The sequence below is a fragment of the Chrysochloris asiatica genome, unplaced genomic scaffold, assembly GCF_000296735.1.
Source record: "Chrysochloris asiatica unplaced genomic scaffold, ChrAsi1.0 scaffold00045, whole genome shotgun sequence".
NCBI classification, from domain to species: Eukaryota; Metazoa; Chordata; class Mammalia; order Afrosoricida; family Chrysochloridae; genus Chrysochloris; species Chrysochloris asiatica.
The window spans coordinates 19356045-19365657 of NW_006408563.1; the positions used below are offsets into that span (position 1 = coordinate 19356045).

Here is a 9613-nt window from a genome sequence, read left to right on the forward strand (position 1 = left end):
TAAATATTTACAACCTTGGAAACACTGCACAGGGTCGCTGTGAGTCGGAACTGACTCCATGGCACATAACAACAACAATATGCATGTGAGGAATCCTGGTGCTATGGGTTAATGCACTGAATTGCAAACAGTGTTGGTGGTTCAATCACAACCAGCTGCTCCTCAGAAATCCTATACAAGGTCACTATGGGTTGGAACCAACTCCATGGCACTTAATAATGACAACAATATGCATGTGAAAGTTGGACAATGAATAACGAAGACCTTAGAAGAATTCATGCATTTGAGTTATTGTGTCAGTGCTGAATATGAAAAATACCATGAGCTTCCAGAAGAACAAATAAATCTGTTTTGAAAAAAATATAGCCAGAGCACTCCATTGAAGCCAGGTTGGCAAGACTTCATCTCTCATACTTCGTACATGTAATCAGTAGGGACCAATCATTATCAGAAGGGACCAGTCCCTGAAGAAGGATATCAAGCTTGGTATAGAAAAGGGTTATTGAAAAAGAGGAAGAACTCCAAGGAGAGGGATTGGCACAGTGACAGCAGCAATGAACTCAAGCATAGAAACAAATATCAGTATGGTTCTGGATCAGGAAGTATTTTGTTCTGTTGTGTATGGTGTGATGGTGTCTCTATGAATCGAAGCCCACTCAACAGCACCTAACCACAACAGTTCCTAAAGGTCCATACATTTGCATGAAGATTTGGGAATCATATTAAAACAAAAAACTGTCTTGATTTGCATCTTATCTCTGAATACTGGAGATACTCTTTTAATTTTCTTATTAACCTAAGACAGTCCAAAAAAATGGGAAGTCTTGCAAAATGCTATTGGATAACTATAAATTGCTGATGATCAAGTCGATAGCAATAGTGTTTTGTCATGCCTCTTCATTTTCAATTATTAAATTATTCAAAATCTAGATTGATTTTCAGCCAAAAATAGAGTATACTCATGAACTATTTCAAAGTAGTCTATAAATTGTGCTTTATAAGTTTGTTGCTCTTTTTCACCTTACCTTACTATTTCCTCTCGCTTTCAAATTTATTGCATTATGTCTGATACAATTTCAAAAAGAAAAACAAATATGTTTTTCTGTGGCTATATTTTATATAAAATGTTGATTTTCAAAAAAATCTCATCTACTTTATTGTTAGCTTTATTGTTTCAGTAATTGAAATACTCAATATAAGCTTCAAACTAGAGGAAAAAAGTCTATTCTCATGTCAAATATTTTATCAAGAAACAATATAAAACATGTATTTCCAAGAGGTAGAAGCCAATACTAATAATTGTCAGGAGCAGTGATAACTTACACAATGCTGATATCCCAGCAAAATTTGCTGAACAAGGGCCTTGATCTTTGAATATACTGTTAGTGTGTGCAATACATAAGTTGCAATAGTGGCACATGATGGGTACTCCATGGCAGATACATATTTGGAAGCTTTTTCCAGAAGGAGAAATTATTTTGATATGTATAAAGTGCATGACCCTGGTTCAAGTAACGTAATTTTTTCCAGTCAGTTAGAAACCTCAGAGCAATTAATAATTCCTTGTCCTGTCTCATTCATCCAGTCCATTTCAAGACCTACCAATTGACCCTATCCTCATTTCATTTTCTCATTACTGTAACATGTTGTTGGCATTTTATATTATACTAGAATTCTGCCATTAAAATTTTTATGCATTTTGAATTATTTTTCAGATCCAGGATTACATGCAAACTTTTAACCATCAAGATCCTTATTGAGGAGATGAAGAATTGCATGTGTCACTTCAGCTGGTGCGAGCAGTGGGAGTGGAGGTGGTGAGAGCTATGCCACCGCCAGGGTTTATGAGATGTCTGCTGACCTTTCTGAGTCCAGTGTGCATGATTGGAAAGGAGAGCCGAAGAGAAGTACCAAGTTAGATACAGATTATTCACTCCGAGTCCTTTATTGTGGAGTCTGTCCATTAACAACAGAGTACTGTGAATATATGTCGGATGTTGCTAAATGTAGACAAATGGTTAGAGAAGAATTTTCCAAAGGAGTTTGCAAAACTTAACAATTTTTAGGAAATTCACCCAAACTAGAAGCTGGAATTATCGATGGTCAAGGAACGGCAGGGGTAGAAGAGGAGAAGAAAAAGCAAAAGAGAGGTGGAAAAGAAAAAGAAGATTGTACCACAAAAGGTACAGATAGCCCAAATCCCCAGAGCAAAGAAGAAATATGTAACATGTGTGTGTGGCCTTGCTACTTTTGAAATTGATCTTAAAGAAGCACAAAACTTTTTTGCTCAAAAATTCTCCTGTGATGTCTCAGTAACAGGAGAGGATGATATCATCATTCAGGGAGACTTTACAGATGACATAATTGATGCCATTCAGGAGAAGTGACTAGAGATGGATGATTGAAGATCTTGGAGAAGTGAAGAAGTGACTTTGAAAAAATGTCTCTATTTAACGATCTGAACTGAGAGTTGATGATGGCCAAATAGAGGGAGGCCTTTTAAAAAAATATATGTATTTATCCTACAGCAAAACTGTACACTACCCTTGTACTTGGCATTTTCACTGTCTATTAAAGGCTGCTTGGTTTTTTGTTTTTTAATTGCCAAAGTATAAGAAACAGTGGAGACTGTCATGCTGGCTCATGAAATAGATTTTAGTTAAATAAAAATCTTTGGTCTTTTGGTACTGACTTTTCTCTCACTCTTTTAAACTTTTCTTTTTGGAGAAACACTATGGACCTTTTATGGAAAGTATTTCTGTTAATTATTTTTGCCAATTTAATGTTGAATCATGTTAAGAAATAATTTGAATTTGCCTTCCACATCAGTGATATTTGTCTCAAGACATCTTGGTGTGATAGCCTTGAGATTGAATTTGCTTCATTGTTATAAAAAAAAAAATCCTTTGGAGGGTGAAGTCATATTTGATGGGGCTTCAAAAAGTTTATGGAAAAACAGAATTAAAAGATAATGGATTTTTTTCACAAACTTTGAAACCTTCTCTCACTTTTGATGTAAGAGTTGCTCAGACTATTTTGAAGTTATTGGGTAGAATAAAAGTCCTAATAAAGCTGCACTGTTTAACCCAGTAAGCTACTTCTTAGATAGTCCTATGGAAACAGTCTTGCATAAAACTGAAAAATGAGTGTTTATCACACTATTATTCCTAATATAAAAATGTAAATGACATAATGAACAGTTGAGGAATGGTTAAAGAAATTGTCGTGCATTGTGTAGTAGAATATTGTTAGGTGCTGTTGAGTCCGTTGCTGTGCATAGCAACCCCATCCATGCTCAACAACGAAACCCTGCCTGGTCTGCTAGCCTCACAACCATTTGTATGCCTGAGTGCATTGTTACAGCTACTGTGTTAATCCAAGGGTTTCCAAGGGTACTTGGAAACAGGTTTGGTAATATTAAGTGGGGGACAGATCCCAAATCTTACACTTTTTTTGTTTCTGTGGTAAAAATATAAGAAAAGTCCTACAATTTCAACATTTTTTCCGTGTACAATTCAATGACACTAATGCTATGTATCACTACATTAGTTTTTGTCAATGTTTGGGAAGACTTTTAGACTGAGTTCCAGCTATAGTTTACATGAATAAAGTTCTGCTAGCCAGTTATAAATGATTTACATCCATGACTGATAGATAATCTGGCGATTGTAACATGTTTTTTCATGAAGGAAACAATGTGAATTATAATCAATGCATCCAGTGAATTTTAACTTTTTTTTTTTTTTTTTAAATAAGGTCATAAGCCAGGTGCTACAAACTGAAAACAAGAATGGTGGTGTTTTAAATTAAGAAACTGGGAGTTCATAGAACCATTGTATACTAGCATGAAAACTGAAATCTTGAATGAAAGAGGTTTTAAAAATACAATCTTAGAAAAAGATGCATAATAAAGATATAAGTTAAGAAAATATAGTTTTGCATAAATAGTTTGACTAAATCAAATTATTGGGAAACAAATTTATTCATCAAGACTATTTGGTATGTATTATGTATTCTGTTGATGCTGGAATATGTGTGACTTCCTGTAAAATTTCTGAATGTTTGCAATTCTTGGCAAATGCAGTTTTCATCTGCGTAAGTCAGCAGTGGATGTTACTGTAGGAAAATGTAGAGTGAAAATGACCCTTGTGTACAACATGTGAACTTTTTCTTTGTACTGAAATTTAAAATACAACATGGTTGGATCTCTGATTAAAAAGTAATGATAGCTCAAAAAAAAAAATCCTTATTGAACACAATGTTTGTCTATGGATATCAAAATTTGTTCATTTTAACTAATTCACGGGGAACTAATTAAATAGGAACTGTCATACAACAACAACAACAGCAACATTGGGATTCCTGATGTGGCACTATAAGATAAGCACTGAACTACTAATTGCTAGGTCAATGGTCCAAACCTACCAGCTGCTTCTTGGAAACCCTACACAGGGGTGCTATTCATGGCAACCAAGTTGACGGCAGTCAAGGAAAAGAATAACACCATGAAACAAAATCCCTAGATGACCTAAAAGATTTGGGTTTGACAAAAACATAAAAGTGGAACCCACCAAGTGGCATCATGAAAAAAGTGCCTGTGCTTTGCTTCCATACATGTTGTTGTTAAATACCTTTGAATTCTGAATCACCGACCTTGCAGTTGTGACTTTGCAGTCCAATGCATTAGACCATAGTACCACACTAAGACAAATCCTATTATGTAATTCTACCCTGTAACCCATGGGGTCCTCCATAAGGCAACAGCAATGATCTTTGTTTGTTTCTTTTATTTTGTCTTTTTATGTTAAGCAACAATCATTTGTGAAATAGTGTCATGGAAAGTGACTAAATATTCAGAAATTTTTAGATTCAGGGAAATAATATATTTGTGATATTTTAAAAAGCAGAGTAGGCTCTTGTATAAAAATACACTTCCTAATGGAGATTAATATCCAAGAAGTAAGTGGTAGGTGATAATAAAATCTTTCAAGTGATGGTGAGAAAAAAGCATTCAGAGACTGAAAATATTGGGACAATAAAATGGAGAGTACAGATAGGTGTATTCCAATTTCTCTATAAAAATTTGTTTGGATGTGTGAGAGAAGATGTTAAAAAAATTATTGATAGAATCAATCATCTATTCTAGGAGATTTTAAGATAATACACTCATTCTCTGTAAGATGATAGGAAATATGTTGCATCAAGAATATTTATGCAGTCTTGCTCTCAAATGCATTAATCCATCTCATGATGGGTCTTCTTTTTCACCAGCCTTCTACTTTTCCAAGCATGGTGTTTTCCAGATGACTGGTTCTTTCTGGTAACGTGTCCAAAGTCTACAAGACAAAGTCTTGCCATCCTGGCTTCTAAGGAACATCTGGCTATACTACATTCAAGACAGATTTGTTTGTTCTTCTGGCAACCCATGATATATATATATTTTAAACATATGCTTGTCAAATTGGAGAGAATAGCATTGTAGGGTAAGCACTGTACAGCTAACTTCATGGTTGGTAGGTCAAACCTACCCGCCTCTCCTTGGAAACCCTATACAGAGTTGCTGTGAGTCTGAATCAACTTGACAGCACTTAACAACAGCAACTATCTTTTCCAATTCCAAGGAATATTTTGCTCAATCCATCAAACTAAATATGTTCATTTAGTCCCTATTTGTCTTTAATCAGCTTATATAGCCTGTTTTTCAAAGTAATCATTTACTAATATATAGATGACAGTTTTAAATTACATTCTTTCTCTCTTTCTTTCTGTTGTGTTTGTGTATATGTGTTTCTTCTTATCAAAACAATAACAACAAAAACAAAGTCAGATCAGTGTTTATCAGCAATACTGAAATACTGTAAAAAGAAAAATCATCAAACTGCTTTTTCCCATAATTAGTCAAGGGACAACATTACACCTACTTATTTTTTTCATGCTTTATGTACATCGTTGTCAGATTGACTGACAGCAACAATAATAAAACAACAAAGTATAGATAAATACCAGAGAACAGAAATTCAAACAGAAAACCCGTATTCTCCTGGGGCTCTCATTGTCCATTCACTAACAATAAGAATGATGGATATGATAACATGCATATCAATGAATTTCCAACAACACTTCACGTTTTGTTCACACTCATATTTATCCAGTTGATTAAAGTGATTTGCATAATTTAGAGGTAATTTCTTTCTGAAAGCCATGATAAAATGCTCTGATTGCAGTAAGCAAAGCTCTTGGCAAGTGCAATGTTCCAAGGAAGTATGAAAATGAACAGAAAGGAAAGCAAAAATATTTCTAGATACCTAAAATGCTTCTTAAAATTATAATTCATATTTGTGCTTCCTATCCTAAATTCTTTAAAACATGAAAGCCCATCCTACAAAGGTGTGATTAAAATAATAGCCCAATATTTTGTTGTTCTTTGTTACTGTTTATAAGTATGGCAGACAGACTCTAAAATGTAATACAATGATCTCTCTCCAGAAAATTTAGTTCCTTGTGTACGCTTTTCCTGTTGAGTTTGGTCTTCATTTAATGTGGCACTGTGGGCTAATGCATCAGACTGCAAAGCCTTTTGAACTGCAAAATTGGTGTTCAAGCTTACCAGCTGCTCCTTGGACACCCTATACTGGGTCGCTATGGGTCAGTATCGACTCGACGGCACTTAACAACAAACAACAAGTGAATACAATAGGAGCATGGTGGCTTCATATGATAAACACTGGACTGTGACTCACAAGGTCCATGGTTTGATCCCACCAGCTGCTTCCTTAGGAGAAAGATGAGGCTTTCTGCTCCCTCTAATATTCAAAGTCTCAGAAACCCTATACAGTGTCCCTTTGAGTCAGAACTGATTTAATGGCAAACAACAACAATAATGAATACAATGGACTCCTGGTGTGGCATTGTACAATCAAAAGATCAGCAGCTCAAACCCACCAGCTCTTCCTCAGAAATCCTATACAGGATCTCAATGAATTAGAACCGACTTGGTGTCTCTTAATGAATACTAAATGGCCAAGTGTTATATGTCAATTCTGTGATTACTGAAACACTGTGGCTTTTGTCTTAGGTCTTTCTTGGCCAGTGTCTCTTGAATTCCTCTCTCTGGAGAGAGTAAACTACCATGTTATATGCAATTCAATGGATAGGCCCATATGTTTAAGAGCTGACCTCTGTTACAAAAACTGAGAGAGACTCAGGTCAGCCAACTGTTTTATACTTGAGTTTGGAAGTAGATTTTCTCCCTTATATGTATGAGATAATATCAATGCCCTACACAGTGACTTCCCTGTGGTCTAGGAAAACACCTTGAACCAGAAGTACCCAACTAATCTGACAAGGCCATGTGGAAATTTCTGATCCATAGCAACTGTAATGTAATAAATATTTGTTGTTTTCAGTCACTAAATTTGGGTGTGGGCTTTGATGTGGCTCTGTAGGATAAGCACTGGATTGTGTGGGACCTTATGAGGTGCTGTAAGGTAAGCAAGGCAGGCAATTCAAATGTACCCGGAGCTCCTGGGAACTCTATACAGGGTGGCTTTGAGTCACTTGTTGCATAATACTAGAGAATATAGCATGCTTTCAGTTTTCATGTTTTTAATTTCACACTTGAAGGCTGTGAAGTGGTTAGATCAGTTGTTGTTATGCGCTGTTGAGTCAGTACGGACTTATAGTGACCTTATGGACAACAGAAAGAAACACTGCCTGGTCCTGCCCCAATCTGAAAATCATTTATACATTTGAGTCCATTGCTGCTACCATGATGCCATCTCATTGGGGGTATTCCTGTTTTTCATTGACCCTCCATTTTAGTAAGCATGATATCCTTCTCCAAGGACTGGTCCCTCCTCATAGTATGTCTGAAGTATGAGAGACGAAGTCTGGTCATCCTGGCTTCTAAGGAGCATTCTGACTATACTTCTTCCAACAGATTTATTTGTTCTTCTGGAAGTCCATGGTACTTTTAATATTCATCATAACTCATGCATTGAATTCTTCTATGGTCTTCCTTATCCATTGTCCAACTTTCACATGCATATGAATGAGACTTTCACATGCTTTAAAGTAGATTAGACCAGTAGGTTGTCATTTAAGTATTTTCTAGGTGACTTTGGAGAAAGGTTTTTATATAATTGCATCCTAAAAAGTACACAAATCTGCCAAGAGTTACCTACTTCAGGTTTAGACTAATTTCTCTTTAGATAGGAGTCTTAGTCATCCAGTGCTGCTGCAACAGATAAACTGTAAGTGAACGACCTTAATATACAAAGTTATTCTTTCAAGTTTAGGAGGCCACATTCAGAGTGTCAGTTCTAGACTAAAGCTTTCTCTCTCTTGTTCTGGATAAAGGCCCTTGGGTCCTTTCAACATCTGAGCATCTGATGTTTCATAGCGATATTTATGTTTCTTGACATGAATTTTCTCTTGATTCTAAGAGTTACACATGCAGGGATTCTGGGACCAAAGGATATGCTCCACTTCAAGCTCCTCTTTCTTGGTGGTAGGTTTGTCTCTCCATACTCGCCTCTCTCCTTTTATCTCTTGCAAGATAAAAGGTATTGCTCGTTACACGGCAGGGAAACTATCCTTACATGGCTTTTTAGGATTAAGGGTATTACATCTTACCTCTCTTTGGTTTATCACATCAGACTATACTATGGGATCATTATATATTTGCCCCATTACTTCATTACATAACATGCATACCGTTACTTTGCAATGCTAAATTTCATTACTGTAATTGCATCACTGTCAAAGCCCTGAAAATCATGGCCCAACCAATTTGACTGATTCCTGGGTAGGAGAGGGGCACATTTCAATCTATGACACTAGGACAAATGTATGGACCTGTAATGAAACTCTTTTCAAAGAGTTCCAACTTTTTTCTGTTTTGATGTCCTTAAGTGTCATCAAGTCAGTTTCAACACATAATGACCCTGTATAACCTTTCCAGAGTAGTGGGTGGACTTGAACTACTGACCTTGCAGCTAGCAGTACAGTGCTAATCCTACAGTACCACATCACGGTGTTTTTATTATCTGCTAAATTTACTTTCTTTCTATAATTTTTTCTGAAATTTAGTACTGTGTTGGGTCTTTGAGTTTATTTCTATAGAAAATATTCTTCACACTTTTATTGGTAATAAATTTCTGACCAAGCTAAAATTGTGAAGTAACTAGGCTTATCTCATCATTTAATTGATTTGTTTTAAAATCTCTTTCTTTACTCTTCAATATTTTAACACATCTCATTCTCATCTCAGGTTCACAAAGACCTCCTGTTCCCTCATCACTAAAATACTTCAGTTCCTTTAATTTATTGACGTCTTCAAGAAAATCATAGTGGTCTGTTATAACAACTCTAACACCATAATTCAAATGTATCAATTCTTCTAAGTTCTTCCTTATTCACTGTCCAACTTTCATATGTTGTTAAGTGTCGTTTAGTCGATTCCAACCACTGCCTGATCTGGGGCCAACCTCACTATTGTTGCTCTGCTTGAGCCCATTGATGCTGCCACTTTGCCAATCCATCTCACTGGGGGTCTTCCTCTTTTTCTCTGACCCTCCACCTTACCCAACATGATATCCTTTTCCAGTGACTG

At 35.9% G+C, this 9613-nt stretch overlaps 1 pseudogene; it reads left to right on the forward strand.

The window, feature by feature from the left end:
* Positions 1–1774: 1774 nt before the first annotated feature.
* On the forward strand, positions 1775–2430 carry LOC102823070 (annotated as a pseudogene).
* Positions 2431–9613: the final 7183 nt, after the last annotated feature.